The sequence below is a fragment of the Thermobia domestica genome, chromosome 14 (genome assembly GCF_964235325.1).
Source record: "Thermobia domestica chromosome 14, izTheDome1.hap1.1, whole genome shotgun sequence".
NCBI classification, from domain to species: domain Eukaryota; kingdom Metazoa; phylum Arthropoda; class Insecta; order Zygentoma; family Lepismatidae; genus Thermobia; species Thermobia domestica.
Genome location: NC_137467.1, coordinates 102,103,953 through 102,122,258, shown reverse-complemented (window position 1 = coordinate 102,122,258; position 18,306 = coordinate 102,103,953).

Below are 18,306 nucleotides of genomic sequence, written 5' to 3'. Positions count from 1 at the left end.
GATGAGCAAGATTCCTTAATAATTGATTTAGCTTTTTCCAAATATCTTGTCTTATATGCAACTTTATAAAGCTCCTATAATTCTTGAGCGTAGCTGCGAGATGCCTTCCCTTATTCCTTCTGAAAGACAGCAGCAGCTGGCTAGTAACCCAACATTGGTTATTCTTGGTGGCAAATATAACAAAAGAATGTTATTCAGATAAGAGAAATTATTCCTTTTATTGTAGTTCATTTTTGTTTTGAGTTTTTGAGTTTTACGTTCCACGATTATGCTGATTAGGCTAAAGGAGAAGCGACAGATAGTTCACTTTTGTAGAGAAAACAAGCTTCAATTTAATCTAATGTTGGCTGACGGTAGCTATGAAAGTTCTTTTAACTAGGGATGGTATCGAGACGAGACGAGACGAGACTTTGTACAGTCTCGGTCTTGTCTCGGTTGATAAGTAGCAGTCTCGGTCTCGATCTCGTCTCGAGTCAAAAATCGCTGTCTCGGTCTCGTTTCGATCTCGTCTCCGGTCTCGTCTCGAAAGTCTCGAAATAAATAGTATGAAATTAAGATTGTGCAAGTATTATTATCGTACATGATCTTCATCAGAGAAAACTAATCATGCGTTCATTACGCTAAAATTTGCGAAACATGTACATACATATTATGTAAGTATATAAGTAATTCGAGCTATTAGTATCTATTTTCTCTGTCCCGGCAAAACAAGTGATTCTTAACTTTCTAGTTTTCTTTAGTATTAATTTTCGTAGTTTTGCTGCAATATGAAGGACCAAATTTGTTTTTCGCTGTACGATTTTCGTTAAATTTTGTATCTATTTTTACCCTACCTTACCTAGTAAAAGTTATATATATACATGAACTTTAGAGGTACACTATGCTAAGTCATTTTTTTGGTCGAAATTGAGTTAAGAATATTTTTTTTAATTGACTATGTACTTTCTAGTGGTGTAAAAATGTAAGTCTAAAAGCATCCTATTACTTTGTAACTACTTAGTTATAGTTTGAAAACAGTACTATAGGTCTTACTTAAAGAACTGGTTTTTCGCTTCTTTAGTAAAATTACGAAATTATGACTTGGTTTAGTTCACCTCTGAGGTCCAGATATAATAAAATCATAGCCATAATCATAATCAACCACTGTCAATCCACTGCTGGATGAAGGTCTTTCCAAGTCTTCTCCACAACTATCTATCTTGAGCAATTCTTTTTCAGGTTACTCCCCAGTTGTTCTTGATTTCGTCAAACCTTATTGTATAAGGACGTTTCCTAGGCTGTTTTATCTCGTGGTATCCTGTCTAGAATTGTTTTTGTCATCGATCATAAGTTCTTGCAATATATCCAGCACATTTTCCAGCCCATGTTAAAAATTATTCAATTAGTACCAGTCCTTAGTTGCCAAATAACTCATTTCTACTGTATATATTTGGCCTACAAATAGTTCAAATCCGCTACTTTTGGAGCACAGACACGCTACTTTTTTTATCTTCGAATCTGGCAGCACTGACTCAATTATTTAAATCAACACAATGTGAGGACCTCCATTTGGTCTAGCGGCTAGCACGCTTGACATCGGTTCGCGTGGTCCCGAATTCGATTTCCGGTGGGGGTACAGTTGAACGACCGAAGTGGTTCGGTTTCCATTATAATCATTAACTCCACGTCTTCTTTAGACGCCCTAGCATAATAATGAGACGTTAAACTAAAACAACCAAAAATCACCACAATGTATATTACTAACTGCAAGTTTTTGAGTAATTGCATATAGCTAATGGTATGGATCGAGTTTGAGGTGGTCGTTGGTCAAACTAAAACAAGGAAATGTAACTAGGGTGTATTTAGAACTTTTAATTAAGCATGGTTTTGTGTTCATCAGGCCTACAGCTTAGGAGAACAACTAGTGTTACTGAAAAGTTATCAGTTACATTTAATTTCAGTTACAATTTGCATTTACATGTATTATTGCTGGAACGAAAACTTTGACATTAACATTATAAATAGCCCAAAGACTATGAAAAACGTCGTCTTTTGAAACTATTCTTGCACCATAAAGCAAATTACGTTTTATTAAAATATTTTGCAACTTAGTTACGTTGTTTGCACTATATTTAAGTTGGCAACATTGTTTAAAATCATGGAACTGCACCTTGTTTTAATTAAAACAACCAAAAACTATTGTTGTAATGTTATAGAAGCAAACTAAAACAACAACCATTATAAAAACTTAACACAAATGCGTTATTTTAAGCAATAAAACAATCACTATCCATGTGTTTGGTATCTCTGAAACAGTTTGAAGTAACAATTCTTGTAAATGACATTATGATCACTTGAGTCTTTCGGAAGCATCTACATGATGAGACGTGATATGTCAGCACGTTTTCGAAGTAAAGTCTTTAGGAAAAGTTAAATTTTTCATTTCTTGTAACTTTGTTCCTTCATTAATTCGAAATACGTTGTACCTTGATCATAATATTTGAGGCTAAGATACAAATGATGCGCATTGCATCGTGTATGCTATTTGAGTTATTAGAGATCTCCCAAATGTTGATGTTAGTGATACTATATTGTCCTTTGTTACACTGAATAATATATGTGGTTTTGTGGTTTTATTTAATATCTAAATTAGAAATAGGTAACACCTTACATAGTGCAATTTGAGAAAATATAACTTTATTTTGCGTTGGTAACACTGCTTGTTTATATATAGCCGCGGATCCAAGGGAAGGGCTATAGGGGCTATATCCCCCTTTAACGTTCAGGTATACACTGAATAAAATGAGCTTCAATCCTGCTTTACACTGGATTAAGAGGCAAAGTATGGCTTAGCCCCTCCCTCGATCATATCCTGGATCCGCGCCTGTATATATAGATATACAGAGTGGCCCATTCTAATCTTTCCACGGAAATATCCCGAAAACGGTTAAACATAAATAAACTGAACAAAAACTCAAATAAGAAATACTATGAGGCAAATCGAATGGTGATATCATTGTGTCCCCCAGGGCCGCTCTTCAAGGGCGCCCGGAGCCCAATTTTAAAATTTTAAATGGAAACATGGCTCGAGTGACACCTCGTTCGATAGATCTTTAAAAACTGAAAAGGAATGTGGCAAAAGGTTTTTTTTTTTTTTTTATATCGGTCACCGTTTTCAAAATGACAGCCAAGATAATTGTTACCTGTATCAGTTAATTGTCCAGTAGCACTAATATGAAAACGGTTGAACATAAATGAACCAGTTCAAATAGGAAAGCCGTCGGGTCACATCGAATGGTGGTGTCGCAGTGTCCCCAAGGACCGCCCTTCATAGGGGCCCAGGGCCCAACTTTATACTTTTAAATGGAAACATGGGGCAAGTGATACCTCGTTCGATAGACCTTCAAACACCAAAACAAAGTTGTGGCAATGAACAGAACAAAAACTGAAACAGGAAAATGATATAAAGCACGTCAGATGATGTCGTGGTGACCCCCAGGGCCGCCTTTCTTGGGGGCCAAGGACCCAACTTCAAAATTGTTAATGGAATAACATAGGTCAAGTGATATCTCTTCAATAGATCTTTAAAAACTAAAAAGTGTTGTGGTAAAAGACTTTTCATATCGGTTACCGTATACAAAATGGTAGCCAAGACATGGTGCCTGTATTAGTTAAAACGTCCAGTACCACTAATGTGAAAACGGTTGGAGATAAATAAACAGGATAAAACTCGTATAGGAAATCGCAGAAGGTATTTATCATTCCAACGGAGAAAAAGATTATTAAAGTATAAGTGAGATAATGCTAAAGAGGAAATTTAATTCTTAAAATTATCTTTCCGATGTCCCTCTGTAACTGAATGAAGCGGATATGAATGGTAGAATCTCAAATGAGAACCCCAGTTTTACTTGCAATAGGTATGGTTTGTCTGAAACACATGGGTGTACAAGTGACTGGTACTGTAATGAAGTAATGACCCAATATTGTGCAGAAGACTTTTGAGGAAAACAAACATTTGTACACGTTGTTCTAAAATTGCATTGTTCGACAAATTGGTTTCGCAATTCAGTTGATTCATTTTTGCACAAATCATTGCCTGCAATCAAAATGGAAAGTAATATTTAACAAGAATTTACCTATTTTTTTTTTTTTTTTTTTTAAAGACACCTATCTGATATAAAATCACATTTCAGATAATTATGTTGTGTAGATACAATTTGCAAAAACTAAGGTTCTCATTTGCAATTTCACCGTTTCTTCCCGTCCCGCTTCACCTACTTACGGAGAACGTTGGGACGATGATTTTCTAGAAACTAGATTTCCTCCTTTGCATTATGGCACTTTTACTCTAGGCATCTTCTTCTCCGTTGCAACATTTTCGAGGTAACATATCTTGGGGACTATTTTGAATACGGTGACCGATATGAAAAATCTTTTGCCACATCGCTTTTTAGTTTTTAAAGACCTATCGAACGATCCATGTTTCTATTTAATATTTTAAATTTGGGCCCCTGGCCCCCTTGAAGAGCGGCCCTGGGGCACCATGATATCGCCATTCGATCTGCCCCATGGTATTTCTTATATTAGTTTTTGAGCAGTTCATTTATGTTCAACAGTTTTCGAGATATTTCAGTGGAAAGATTAAAATGGGTCACCCTACATACATATATATATATATATATATATATATATATATATATATATATATATATATATATAGATAGATAGATAGATAGATAGATAGATAGATACATATAGACAGACAGATATTTTTTTTTTAAATTTCCATTCAATCATGAATATTTTATAAACTACACTGTACACTGTTCTACAAATTTTAATTTTCCTATTTATATTCAACGTATAAGTGCATATTATATTTTATACACAAGTTCTTGCTCGTTGAAGGTACAAAGAACATCATTGTATGTCCATATATTTGATACAGACAGATAGATAGATAGAGGGAGAGAGAAAAAGAGAGAGAGATTATATACAACAGCAGTGGATTTTGTTTCGAGAGAGGCTTGAGCAACGGATAACAAACTTTTGTGTTGTACTTGCAATGCGAAAAATGATTACAAATTTATTTCGGGAGGGGCTTGAGCCCGATACCTACCCCCTAAATACGCCACTATGCAGGTATATCAGTCAACCGTTCCCATATTATCTCAAACAACAACGAAACAAATTTTGAGTAAAGGCAAAATAACTATCAATATTCGAGACGAGACCGAGACTTTCGAGACTGACCATGGTCTCGTCTCGGTCTCGTCTCGATTTATAGAGGTCTGTCTCGGTCTGGGTCTCGTCTCGGTATATAAAAGTCCGTCTCGGTCTCGGTACAATCCCTACTTTTAACTATTTGTCAATAAGTTACATATGCAAGCAGTCATTTTTATGGTTTTCGCATTTCCTTTTTGGATTATTTTATGTACAGCATATTCTGTTAGAGCAAAAAAAAAAAAAAAAAAAAAAAAAAACAGATTTTGAGCACAAGACGAATACATTAAAAATAGTTATATTTTTTTATCTGTTTTCATAATACTTTTGTAAAAGTGTCGTGAAGAGCGCCAGGTTTTCTTACCGAGAGCCCTAAGTAATTTTACTTGGTCTAATATAAATAATATTTTGTTCCCATGTACATTATCTGATATGGGGAGAAGTTCAAAAGGGACTATACCGGTACTCTTGGATCGTTGTATATTTACACTAAATTAATACTATTAATGAAGTGGTCAAATAGTTGCAACGTTATCATGAGAGAAATCTCTTCCTAATGGTGTTCTTATGATTACAGTAATTAAGTACTATTATCCCTTTGTTTAGCAATCCTTTTATAAATAATGGCATACTTTTGAACCAACCAGGGAAGTATCTGAAAACAAGAGTGACGATTTACGTTAATTCGTTACGAAAACGATCTGCTATATAGTTTCTCACCTATATTAATAATCATTGGTGTATTTACGCAGAAATACGAGTACTTAGTTACATATTCCTAAAGTCTTTTCTAGTGTCTCACTGTAACAGAACATCTCACCTAGCACTCTTCAGTCTTCTTTTATTGTTCTATCATTGCAATTCACGTGAAACAAGAACCCTCAAGAGCTAAAACTGGCCAATCTTTGGCTCACGTTAAGTTTTAAGTTCTCCTTGTTTAGATGGACTACAATAAGGTTCCACTTTTATGTCCATTCCACGGTCTAGTAGTGTTTAGTGCCACTTCAATTGAATCATTGAGTTCGAAAACCAGTCCACTCCATCGAAACTAATTTTACAGGAGATACAAAATACTAAATTACTCAATATACATCTTACATATAGGAGTGTTTTCACTTTTTGATCTAGAATATGGCTGGTTACATAATAGCCTATTCCATCACTTTCATGCTATAATAATCCGTTTTGTTTCATTAAAACATAAAACTAAAACTTGGAGATGAGTTGTTTTCGTGCAAACAGGAAAATATACTTTACATTATGATAAACAAATAAAAATATTATCCAGTCTTCATTTACAACTTGAAATAAATGTTTATTATATGCTACAGATTACGTGGATATGGCTATGTCTGTCACCGTAATAGTATTAACAGTAAACGGAAACCTAAACTAAGTCTATAATATAAACTAAGTCAGATATATTTTTGGATCATCCTTGTAATAGGTAGCAAGCTAAGAGTGTAGATTTAGAAATCCTTTTCTGGATCATGACAGTCTGTGGTGGGCTACTAACAAACTTTTTCGTAGAAAGGCCAAAATTTACGTGGGATGAATTTGAGCACTTTCTTAACCTGTGTAATTTTCTACCGGTTTATGAGTACATTTTCAGAATATGCTGCCTTTACTGGTAGTGGAGCCACTTTCAGGGTACTTTTTTTAAAAAAACAGAGCATTACATAAATGTCTATAAACCACAAATGAAATGTGATAGTTTAACTTCATCAGAAGCCGGATTTTTGTAACTAAAACTTCTGTAATTGCTGTTTCTCATTTCTTATTTTTTCATAGAAGTTTGTTGATAATACACTTTGTTATAATACTCTGGCCGCTAGCTTTTTAAATCAAGTATCATATTTGTTCTCACCTCTTTACAGTGAATTTCGGTGATGTGGTTGATGATTCTATCAATGTGGCACATTGTTGAGGAATGTATATACGGTTTTCCCTATGGATTTTTCTCTTTACTATCTCAAAATCACGGTCACAAAGAAATGTCCACGTCGTGGGAGAAAGAGGTGAATTGCATTAAAAATCTCAGGACTGTGTGATTTCCATTCTCTCGAATGTGGTGCTTATTTCCAACTTTAGTTCGAGAACAAGTGATCTCTAGGAAATGGCATGTTTTCAAACTAAATAGAGATTTCAATGTACACTATTTTCTATAACCAATGAGAGGAGATGTCTTGTTTACAGCCTAAATGTGTGCCCACGTCAGTTGAGATGGAAAGTGCAATAATCTCAATTTGGTAAAAATGCAGAGATGACTGGTTTTCGAATTCCTTGATTCAATTTATCTTAGTGTGGCGGAAACACAGTATAGAAAATTGAGAGCGTTTCAAACAAATTAACTCGAGTCTTTCTTTTTTGAATGTTATTTGGCTTTCATGGAGTATTCAACGTATATTAACGTCGAAGCCATTGCATTTGGCATGAGTCTGTTAGACTAAAGACACCTATTCTGATTGATAATAAGTCGCTGCGCAAAGCGAAGGGAAAAGAATGATGATTACAGTATATGTCTTGAGTTGAGTGTATTTGTTTGTGAAGCCTAAGACTAAATGGTTAAGATGTTGGTGAAACTTTGTCTGATAATTAGCACATCGCTTGCGGTGTGCATAGAGAAGGTATAGATATTATTTTTGTAGATGCTCTGAGCCGGATAGGCTAAGACCTCCTATTGCAACATGACTACTCGATTCCTCTGGTAGCCTGAATGCTCTTCTTTTTCCTCTTCAAGTTACTGCAGGGGATGATTTTTCAAATGGACCGAGTCTTCTCAAGTAGCCTTAGTATCTTCAGTCCAACATCCAGAATCGGTCACCTCTAATCGTCTGCTTAGTCATGGAGACAGGGGAAATTAAGGAAAAGGTCAATCTGAAATATCAATAAAGTTGTATGAACATATTTAAACCTAAGAAGTTAACCCAGACCGTGTCCTGTTGGTTCAAATTGTTTTCGCCAAGAAATCAACAGGGATGTCGCTATTGTGCTTTCTTTACGCTATAATGCAATTGCAGTTTGTTTTCATGTGCACTATACGGCGGGGAAACCTGACTTTATTAAAAAGTCCAGTAAAATGCTACTATCACATTTTTGTCCGATTTCACTAATAAATAAAACTCTCTATGCGATTTGAACTCAAGACCTGATGAGTGGGAATTCCGTGCTCTATCAGTGAGCTAACACGAAGACACTTACAGGCCCATTCTGAAAAAAAGATGAAATTGAATTTCAATAATGATATTAATATCCGTTGGATATGTAATAAACGTGGAATAGTTTGAAACCCCAAACCTTCGATTTATAGCAAATGTTTGAACACAGTTGAACAGAAAATTAGATTGAAAATATTTGAATTTATTTCCATCACTGAAATAGTAAAATTTTCGATTGACACAGTTTCTTTCCTAAAACCGCATCAAGTTTGTCTGTCATATTTCATATTTTTGGATGTGAGATTTTTCCATGCTGGGATTGCAGAATTTTCAGATTCCAAAATTTCGACATTCTGGAATGGGGAAATCAATTAATGAATTTCTTATGCTATTTAATCGACCACGCTGATTCTATACAACATATGTCAGAAAACCGCACGTAGAACTTGTTTAACGAAATATAGTAACGTATGTTTCAGACTCTCTCGTAAAGTATGAGAAGAAATGTTAATAATTTCAAAAAAATAAAAGAAACATTTTTACTCAAATTTTACAATAAACAGTGCATTTTATTTTGCATAATTGAGGTCGTGCATTAGACGAATAAAGTGGATACATAATAAAACTTTAGCAGGGAATCAAGTAAACGACAGATGCAAATGTCTCATATTTAGTGATTTAGTGATCATAATACTACTCGTTTCTTTAAGTAATTAAATCCCATGCTGTAATGATAATATAAGGATCTAACTTTACTATGACAAATAGCTGCAGACATATATATAGAACACACACACATTTATGTATTGCCATTACACGTTTCATTTTATTAGTATATAACATTCTCATATGGTAGACCGATGTTCTCTCAACACCCACCACGTTTGGTTCACGTTTAGTCAACTGCAAATGCCTTTATTTTGCCCCTGTGAAAATCTTTCAAGCATTTAGCGGCAATATCTATTTTGTTCTGGTGTAAGCACATATGGAACCCAGAGATTGTAACACTTGGAAAGACTAAGATAACCATTTATTATGAACTGGACTCCAGTTGATGCAATGTTCAAGGTTAACTACCCGTATATGAAATGCTGATACTAGTTCACAATTGTTATTACTGCTGTGGCATTTATAACCGTAACTGCGGTACTGGGACGCCCAGAGCCAGGCTTTGTAGATCGCGTTTATATTCGGCAAACCAATTTTAAAAGTTTACGTATGAAGAGACAGTCTCAGAGAAACTTGTCTAAACGATCATTGCACTGCTCTTGCGTTAAACTGTATTCTCTGTCAAGAAAGTTTATGCATGTTTTCTGCGGAATAGTATTTTGCCCCTTGCTGCTATGAAAATAAAACACTACACATTACCCCATATCATTTTGCCAGTAGCTTTCTATTTGCTGATCAGTTAAAATAGTATTCCAGGACATTGTAGCGAAATATGTATTTGCTTTTCCGTGCATTCCAGGAAAAAAACAGAGTGAACGCAATAAAAACAAAACAAGTACTCATTCTGCAAATCACTCAATGTAGCGTTTTCCTCGCAAGTAGGTCTTGATGGTGTAATTGGCAACACCGTGTGCTCAAGATCACGGGGTCCTCACATCAATTCCCCCTGAAGACATACTTCTTATTTTCTTTACAATAATAGAAGTTTTTTAAAACTATCCAGTCTTCTGAGAAAAGAAAATTGTGTAGAAACACATTTCATTTTTGTATTCACATTAGCAAGAATAAATATGATCATTTCCTGCAGTTCAAACCCTAGACAATAAGTTAGCGAATAATGTTTTTCGCTCTTTTTATGAACAATGTCCAGTTTGTTTTCGTCGGCAGAGCTTTCCACTGTAGACCTTAAAGTCGCAAGTTTCTGAGGAAAACAGTGTCCATTTACTATTATTATTATTATTATTATTATTATTATTATTATTATTATTATTATTATTATTATTATTATTATTATTATTATTATTATTATTAAAATTATTATTATTATTATTATTATTATTATTATTATTATTATTATTATTATTATTATTATTATTATTATTATTATTATTATTATTATTACTGGCATGACAAAAGGAGAGAAAAACACACATTGTCGAAGCTATTGATAGGAACAGAAGAGATATATTTTATGTCAGATTCTTTTTAGTTTTACACATGAATGTAATAATATTATTACATTTATGGACAAATGGAATTATTATTTTATGAGAACAAAAAATGAAGTATAAATATGTGTTAACTGGTAGCATTAATAAATTTTGTTTTGCCCTTCTTCTAGATAGGTTGAGTTGTTTTTGAGTTTAACGCTCCTTTCAGCAGCAAGGCTATATGAGATGGGACCTACTGATTAACGTAGAATCCAAAACACATGAACTCCTGGCGGGAATCGAACCCGGGTCTTTTGCTGGGTAGGAAGGTGAGTGGACACCTTGAGTAGAATCCTTTTTGTGAGTACAGTTGTAAGTTCTCTCACTATTTGTAATTTGTGTTATTTCTTTAATGCTTTATCAACGTTGCATATAACGTTGAAGCTAATAATAACTTGTTAGCGAAATCATGTGTAAAATTTGAAGACCGAATTAGTTGGGCAAATTCGCACACAGATTGAGGTAACGAAGCCAGAGTAATGTTCTTATGTCTCTTGAACAAATAAATAGTTTCTCTGCTCTGGCCATCCTCCCTCTTAGAGTATTCGATAGCAAGGTTGTCTGAAGATCTTGTAGTCCACGGATGGATTCCCGTGCACGTAGACCCATTTTTATTTCTTGAGCACAAGTAAAAAAGGAAAAAAAACAAACGAATCGAGACGAATGAAGTTTAGAACTAACAACTAAGACCGACCCAAAGGTATGGATCATTATGTGATTTGTTTAAAGAAACAATAAAATGGTGGAAAGTTGTTTTGTCTGTGTTTAGAAATGGAGTATAATTAAAAGAAGAAACTACACTTCTCTCCAGAATTCCTGTCGCATATCTTTCTAAATTACATAAATAGAATTTTTTTTGCAGCTAGCCGACGCTAGCTACTACCCGAAGAGGGTTACGCCCTCTGTAGGGGAAGAGATTTTTTAATAGATTGTGCTGTTCAGGAAGCCGTGGTTGGGATATGGGTTCATACATAAAATTTATTGTTCAAATTGTGATGGTCATTATGGCCTTTAACCATAATCATGAGGTAAAGGAAAGACATAAGTTTCAGAGAAGGAAAAGCATAACTGTAAACTGAGATGAGATGAGAAGATGAAATGAAGTGCGAAATTCACTACAACACATAGGTTCTGTTAGTTGAACAAATGCAGGTTATCTTCTTGCCTAGGGGCGGCGCTAGGCATCAACGTAGACAAAGGAGCCCTGTTAATACAGAAGGTATTACTGTGCATATGATGGCCATATGTGAGGTAGATGAGCGTCTGTAGAGTATGGTTCGTAATAGGCGGTGTCAGGGTGGTCTGGAGGTAGAGTGTAACGGTAGAGAGTAAACAGTAGTGAGAGCGACGGGAAAAGAGCAGCAGTAGGGGAGATGCTTCGGGCGTGGTCTTCAAAAGTTTTCTGGAGAAGTGGATGATTGCTGTGCAGGCGCTGGGTGATGTATTTGGTTCGGAGTGTTTCTAAATGATACAAGATGTGTGGAAACGTAAGTCTGTCATAAAGATCTTGAGTGGGACTTGGTAATTTGATACGGAAAGCTATTCGCAAAGCATGACGTTCCAGGATGCGTAATTTCTCATAGTAGAGGATCGGAGCAGATATCCAAGCTTTAAATCCGTACGTGAGAATAGGACGGAGAAAGACCTTGTATGTGTTGAGAAATGTATGAGCATTGAGTCCCCAAGTAGTTCCAGCAAGACGTTTCAGGAGATTGAGGCGAGAGTAAGCCTTCTTGGAGATATCTTTTAAGTGTGCTGTCCAGGTTAGATGCTGATCGAAAGTGACTGCAAGATATTTGACACTGCTAGTAGGGTTGAGCAATACATCTTGCACTGTGAGGTGCAGAAGTCTTGGATTTCTGTGGACACGGGAACGATGCTTCGGAGCAAGAAAGAGAATTGCTTGAGTTTTTGCAGCGTTTATTTTTAGTCTCCAGTGAGAGCACCAGTCAACAAAGGCATTGATAGATTCCTGTAGAGCGAGATTGAGTTGGTGAATGGTTTTCCCTGTCGCAAAGAAAGCAGTGTCATCGGCATACTGGAAGAGTTTAACTGTAGCTGGAACAGGTGGAAAGTCGGAAACAAAGAGAATATACAATAACGCCGACAAAGCCGATCCTTGGGGAACTCCGGAATGGAGAAAAATGGGAAATAAAAAACTGGAGTTGATACAGACGTATGACAGTCGACAAGAGAGAAAATTAAAAATGAATCTGATGTAAGCAATAGGCAATCGGAGCTGTTTGAGTTTATAAATGAGAGCGGGATGCCAGACCTTGTCGAATGCCTTTTCGAGGTCAAACAGGACCAAACATGATGGATTGCCTGTGTTAAAGTGATTATAGATGGAATTGGAAAGGCGAAGCAACTGATCATTTATGCTGAAAGAAGGTCTGAAACCAGCTTGTTCAAGTGGAATGACGTTGTGTAGTGCCAGGTACGGATGAAGACGTTTAACAATGATGCGTTCCAGTATTTTACTAAAGGTTGACGTTAGTTGAATAGGGCGGTACGAGCTAACAGAGGCAACAGGTTTATGTGGTTTTAGGAACATTAGGGTTTTTAAAGTTTTCCAATCTGCAGGTATAAAGCCAGTTCTAAGAATAAAGGTATAGATGAGACAAAGGAGATATAAGACTACGTACGGACTTTCTTTAATGTGTCGATATGTAATAGAGTCCATGCCAGGGGCTGTGTTACGTCTATGAGCTACCACTGAGGTTATGTCAGAAATCGAGATCGGTGCAGTAAGAGGATTGTTTTCGGGTAAAGTGTGATGAACATTAGCCTGCAGATGTGGCGAATCCAGATTGAGGTGGTCGACTGGATGAGATCGATGGGGATATTCAGGTGCGAGAGGTGTAAAGATGTCCTGGAGATACCTGGCGAAAGCATTGGCTTTGTCTGTATCAGTATGAAGCGGAGTATTGTTGTCGATGAGAGGATATGTCGTGTGAGTATTGAGATCAGTAAGTTGCCGGAAACGTTTCCAATACTGAGTAGGATGTGAAAGAGAGCCGAGATTATTGCATGTTTTGACCCAGCATCGCAACTTGTAAGCTTTAAGATAGTGTGAATTGTTCGTTGCAATTGTCTGTGATGCTGAAGAGAGTCAAGGTTGCCAGTTGCAGCATAATCTCTATAAAACTGTCGGGATCGTTTTATCAGTGCTAAGTATTGAGGAGGTAAAGAGGGTCGAAAATTTGAAACTGTTGATTTAGGGATGTATTTTTCTGTGGCGTTTTGCATAACAGTGACGATAGAATCCAGAGCATGAGACAGGTCAGATTCAGTGGTCGGTGAAGGAAGATCATTAAGATGATCCTCAAGGTATGATCTGTAGGCATTCCAATCTGCTTTATCATAGCGGTAGGTAATACGGGGCGGTGGCGTTTGAGAAGTGGTATTGCTATGAGTCTGAATAACTAATTTGATTGGAGCATGATCACTACCAATGAGGTCAAGAACATTAACAGAACTACGTTGGGATATGTTGCTCGAAACAATGACTATGTCGGGAGTAGTCTGACTCGTGGGGCGAGTCGGTTTGGGTAGTGGTAAAATCACTCCGGTAGTATGACTGATAATGTGATTGAGGAAACAATCACGTTGCGTAACTGTCCGGCTATGTAAATTTACGTCTGCCATGATTATGTAAGTACGGAAGTTGTTGGAGATATACTGAAAGAAGCTGAATGGAATATCATGACCCGGACGAACGTAAATGGTTGCCACAGTTACGTACAGTGCTTGATAATATAGAGATGTAATAAGGTATTCAGGAAGATTTGGAAGAACTGGAGAATGGCTTCGAAATGAAATAGAGGGCGAAAACCCAATCGCTACTCCCCCATTGGCTCGTCTAGCTGGCATCGTGCTATCTTGGCGTAACAATTGGAAGCGAGATATGCGGCAGGGCAGTCTATGGGTGAGATGAGTCTCATTAAGGATGAAGGTATTTATGTGTTCTTCTAGTAAAAGCGCTTCAAAGAGCGGTTTATGCTGTGGTAAAGAGCGGATGTTTAGAAATAAGAAAGAGAGCGCCATAATGCAATGCAGAATAATATGGATTGTGACTGGATAGCGGTTAGACTTCAGTTTCAAGGACATTTGAATGATAATATACACTATTGCCTGAATATGTTGGACAGATGTTGGCATGGAAAATTGCCTTGGCCGCGGATTGAATTTGTTGAGCGATGTGATCTCGTAGAAAGGGGTGAATGTTTTGTAGCGAGAGAGTTAGAAACGTCAGTAACTGATGAACAGTGACAGGTTGTTGTAAAGCAGGATTGGTCGGGGGTTGGATTTGTTCTGGTATGCGTAATGGTGCCACAGTCTCCGGTTTCGATGGCTCTGGAGCTGGCTTGGAGCGACATTTATAACTGTATGTTGGATGAGAGTGATCTTGACATGTGGAGCAGGTCGGAGGTGGTTTGAGATTTGTACAGCTGCGTGTAGGATGTGGTCCTGAGCAGTAACCGCATTTAAACGGGTTTTTGCACTGTGAAGTAGAGTGCTGGCCATAAACCTGACACCGCTCGCAGCGAAGAGGTAAAGGAGCAGAGGTGCGTGATGGTTCAACGCGATGACGTTGTTTGTATATGTATGCGCCACGAGTTAGTAACTCATCGATAGTCTGTTGAGAGTTAGGTAGTACCCGCACCATGTATGTCAAACCATGGTCGTTTTTGATCCTGAGGCATTTAATGACATTATGACCTTCTAGTTTTAATTCTTCAAAAACTTCATCGTCAGTGTAACTCGGATCTACCCCTCGTATCACAACAGACAGTGTGGGTGTTTTTCTCGGTGGCGGCGGCTGTTTTGTTCGTTGATCAGTGAGCTTGGTCATAGTTGATTTAGATCCAAAGATCTCAAAACTGAATTTGTTCCTGGTCGTACGCAGAAATTCCAGATCCGGCGTCTTAATAATCATGCCGTTCCGTGTACTCATGACAATTTGAGTAATATTAGCCCGAGGCATATACTTGGTAATCTGCACCAAAAGAAGCTTAGGATTCGAAAATTTAGGGTTAAAGTTCTGGAGTAAGAAAGAATAAATTGGTGGTCGATTCGGAGGAGGCAGGTTGGGAAACTGGCGATCATCCTGTATGTCTATAATCATTGATGCTTCAGAGCTTGCATCGCTTAACTTGTGCTGGCGTTTAGCAGGCGGTAGCTTGGTGGATGCGATAGGAGAACGTTGACGAGAAAAAGAGCCCTGGCTGGTAGAAATTCGTTCCAGAGAATGGCATCTCCGTCTAATCGGTTTCCCGGAGGAGCAAGAAGGTTCCGGTGCTATAGGCGGTAAGCCAGAATGTTGTCCAATGATAGGTTGGGACGCCATAAGTCACGGTGAAGATAATGAATGAAACAGTGTGACGAAATGAAAAGATGAAATGAATGAATGATGAAGCTAAGCTTCCAAAAATATGTACACTAAAATGTACAGTAACGCAGTCTCCATTCGAGTGAAACCCTTAATCTCTCCCACTCTCTCGCCCGTTGCTGAGACTTGCCGTACTTGCGTCCACAAATACGTAATAATCACAGCCTGGACTTGACACTGAAAAACAATGCCTCCAATGGGAAAGCTGGAAACCAGCGAAGTATCTTGATAAATAGAAATAACTCTCTTTCTTATGATAGAAAATGTTAAATGTCTTCTTAGAAATATACAGAAAAAGGAAACCACACATTTTCAAAAAATAAAAGAAAAGAAAAAAGATCTGTAGAAATTAAGAAATAAAGAAATTATAATTAATAAAAGAAATCTCCGAAACTCATCCCCAATTTCTAAGTTCTATTTTCCTAAGCGTGGCAAACGTGCGGCGAAATTTACAGAGAGGGAGGGAATTTTATTCTTTATTAGAAATACAACGCAGATCTTTCATAATGTTAGTTACCACGCATATTGCACAGCTCTAATAATAATAGATATTAAACATTTTATAGGTTAACAAACAAATAAAAGGAAATAAACCACAAAATATGCAAAGCGATCAAGCAGTTTGTGGCAGTGATTTCCTAATATGCGTTTACTAAGAGAATGAACCGTAACATACCTTCGTAGAGTAGACGGTTAACGCACACTCCCTGACTATTTTGTTGTTTTTTTAATCCACAATCATCATTCAAACCCCATACCCTACGCTGCCTTTTTTTTTTTTTTTAAAAAAAAGCTTGATTCTGTCAATTTCTTAAAGAGCAATGTTTTAACAGCAATTTTCGTAAACAGCAAATAAACATTTTACAAAAATGGCTGTATCGTAAATATTTTAGTAAATAAACAAATAAAATACATATATATATATATAATTTAATCACCGTGACTCGATAGCTAATTGCGAGAGTGAAGATAATGAGTATTACTACAAACTATTACAAACTAGGGACCGCAGTGGTCCAGTGTAAGAAGGTGGGTGTAGCTGAGGAGCCTGAGGTGTTAGACTGTAGTTTAGTCAACGGCTGGAGCGGCTCGGCTCACGTTCCAGACACCACCGAGCCGAACCGAGAAGTGAGCCGAGCCCACACCTCAATCTACCGAGCCGGCTCAAGTCCTCGGCAAAGTTGGACCAAACCAAGCCGAGCCTAGGCTCACCTCAACGGAGCCGCCTCGAGCCGATGGCTCACCTGAGCCGAACCAATAGCTTATTCCAACCGTGGAGGCTCGAGCCAATAGCTCACCTGATTCGAGCCAATGGCCCATCGCAACACAACCGGCTCCAGCCGATGTCTCATCTGAGCCGAGCCGAGCCGGCTTGAGCCGATCGCTGAGCTGAAACGAGGGCGGCTTCAGCTGTTGGCTCAGTTGAACCGAGCCGAGACGGTTGACATCATTATTACACTGACGATCGTTAGGTTTTCGAGTCCCTCTGCAGTAGGAAGGGAAGAATTTCAATTATCCTCGATGTTTCTGAATTCATGTTCCTGTCGATTCTAGGAGTCCTGAAATGTAATTGAAATAGAGAATAAGTCAGAAAGTTAAAAAATGTAGAGCGGTCACTTCTGGTGCATAGAGTCCCTGGTTCGATCGCAGCTCGCGCCAAGTGAATTTTGTGGTGGACACAACGTGCGTTTGTGGGGTTTTCTCGGGGTTCTCTTGTTTTCCCCCACTTTCTTTATTCTACCATTTCATTGATTTCTAATAACCACCGCTTCATTTACCCTAGTGTGCATAACTATGGCACGCAAGACTTAGATTGTTTATTCTTTTTGTTGTTAGAGGTAATTGACTGTAAGTAAAGTACTGTAAATAATTGTGAGTAGAATTTTTTATTCTCACAAGGAACATCACCCAATTGTCCGGCTCCCATTTAAATGATTTTTTTTTTTTTTTTGCTGATAGAGGATATATATTCATTATTTGTAATGATAGAAATTTTTGCCATGGTGCATGATTTCTATTTCTTTTTTAAGAAAATAATTTTTAAGGTTTGTGATGTGGTTATTAGAGATTACTACAGAAGTCCCTTACTACCTTTTGTAAATGAAATGTTAATGAAAAAAAAAATCTAGATACATATAAGGCCTAGGGGAATTCGCATGGTAGGTATGATATTGACGGCAGTCACCTTGAAATCCGCCATTTTGAATTAAGGTCAAGTATTTTAAATGGGAATAGGGAAATATGGTGCATAATTTCGGGCCTAGAATTTAATAAGGAAGACAATGGTGAAGTTAGTTTTAAGATACGTCAATTTGGGCATATTAATTGTTTATACTTACTATGTCCATAAGTCCCTTACCTCCACTTCTAACTCGCGTATTTATAATAATAAGTG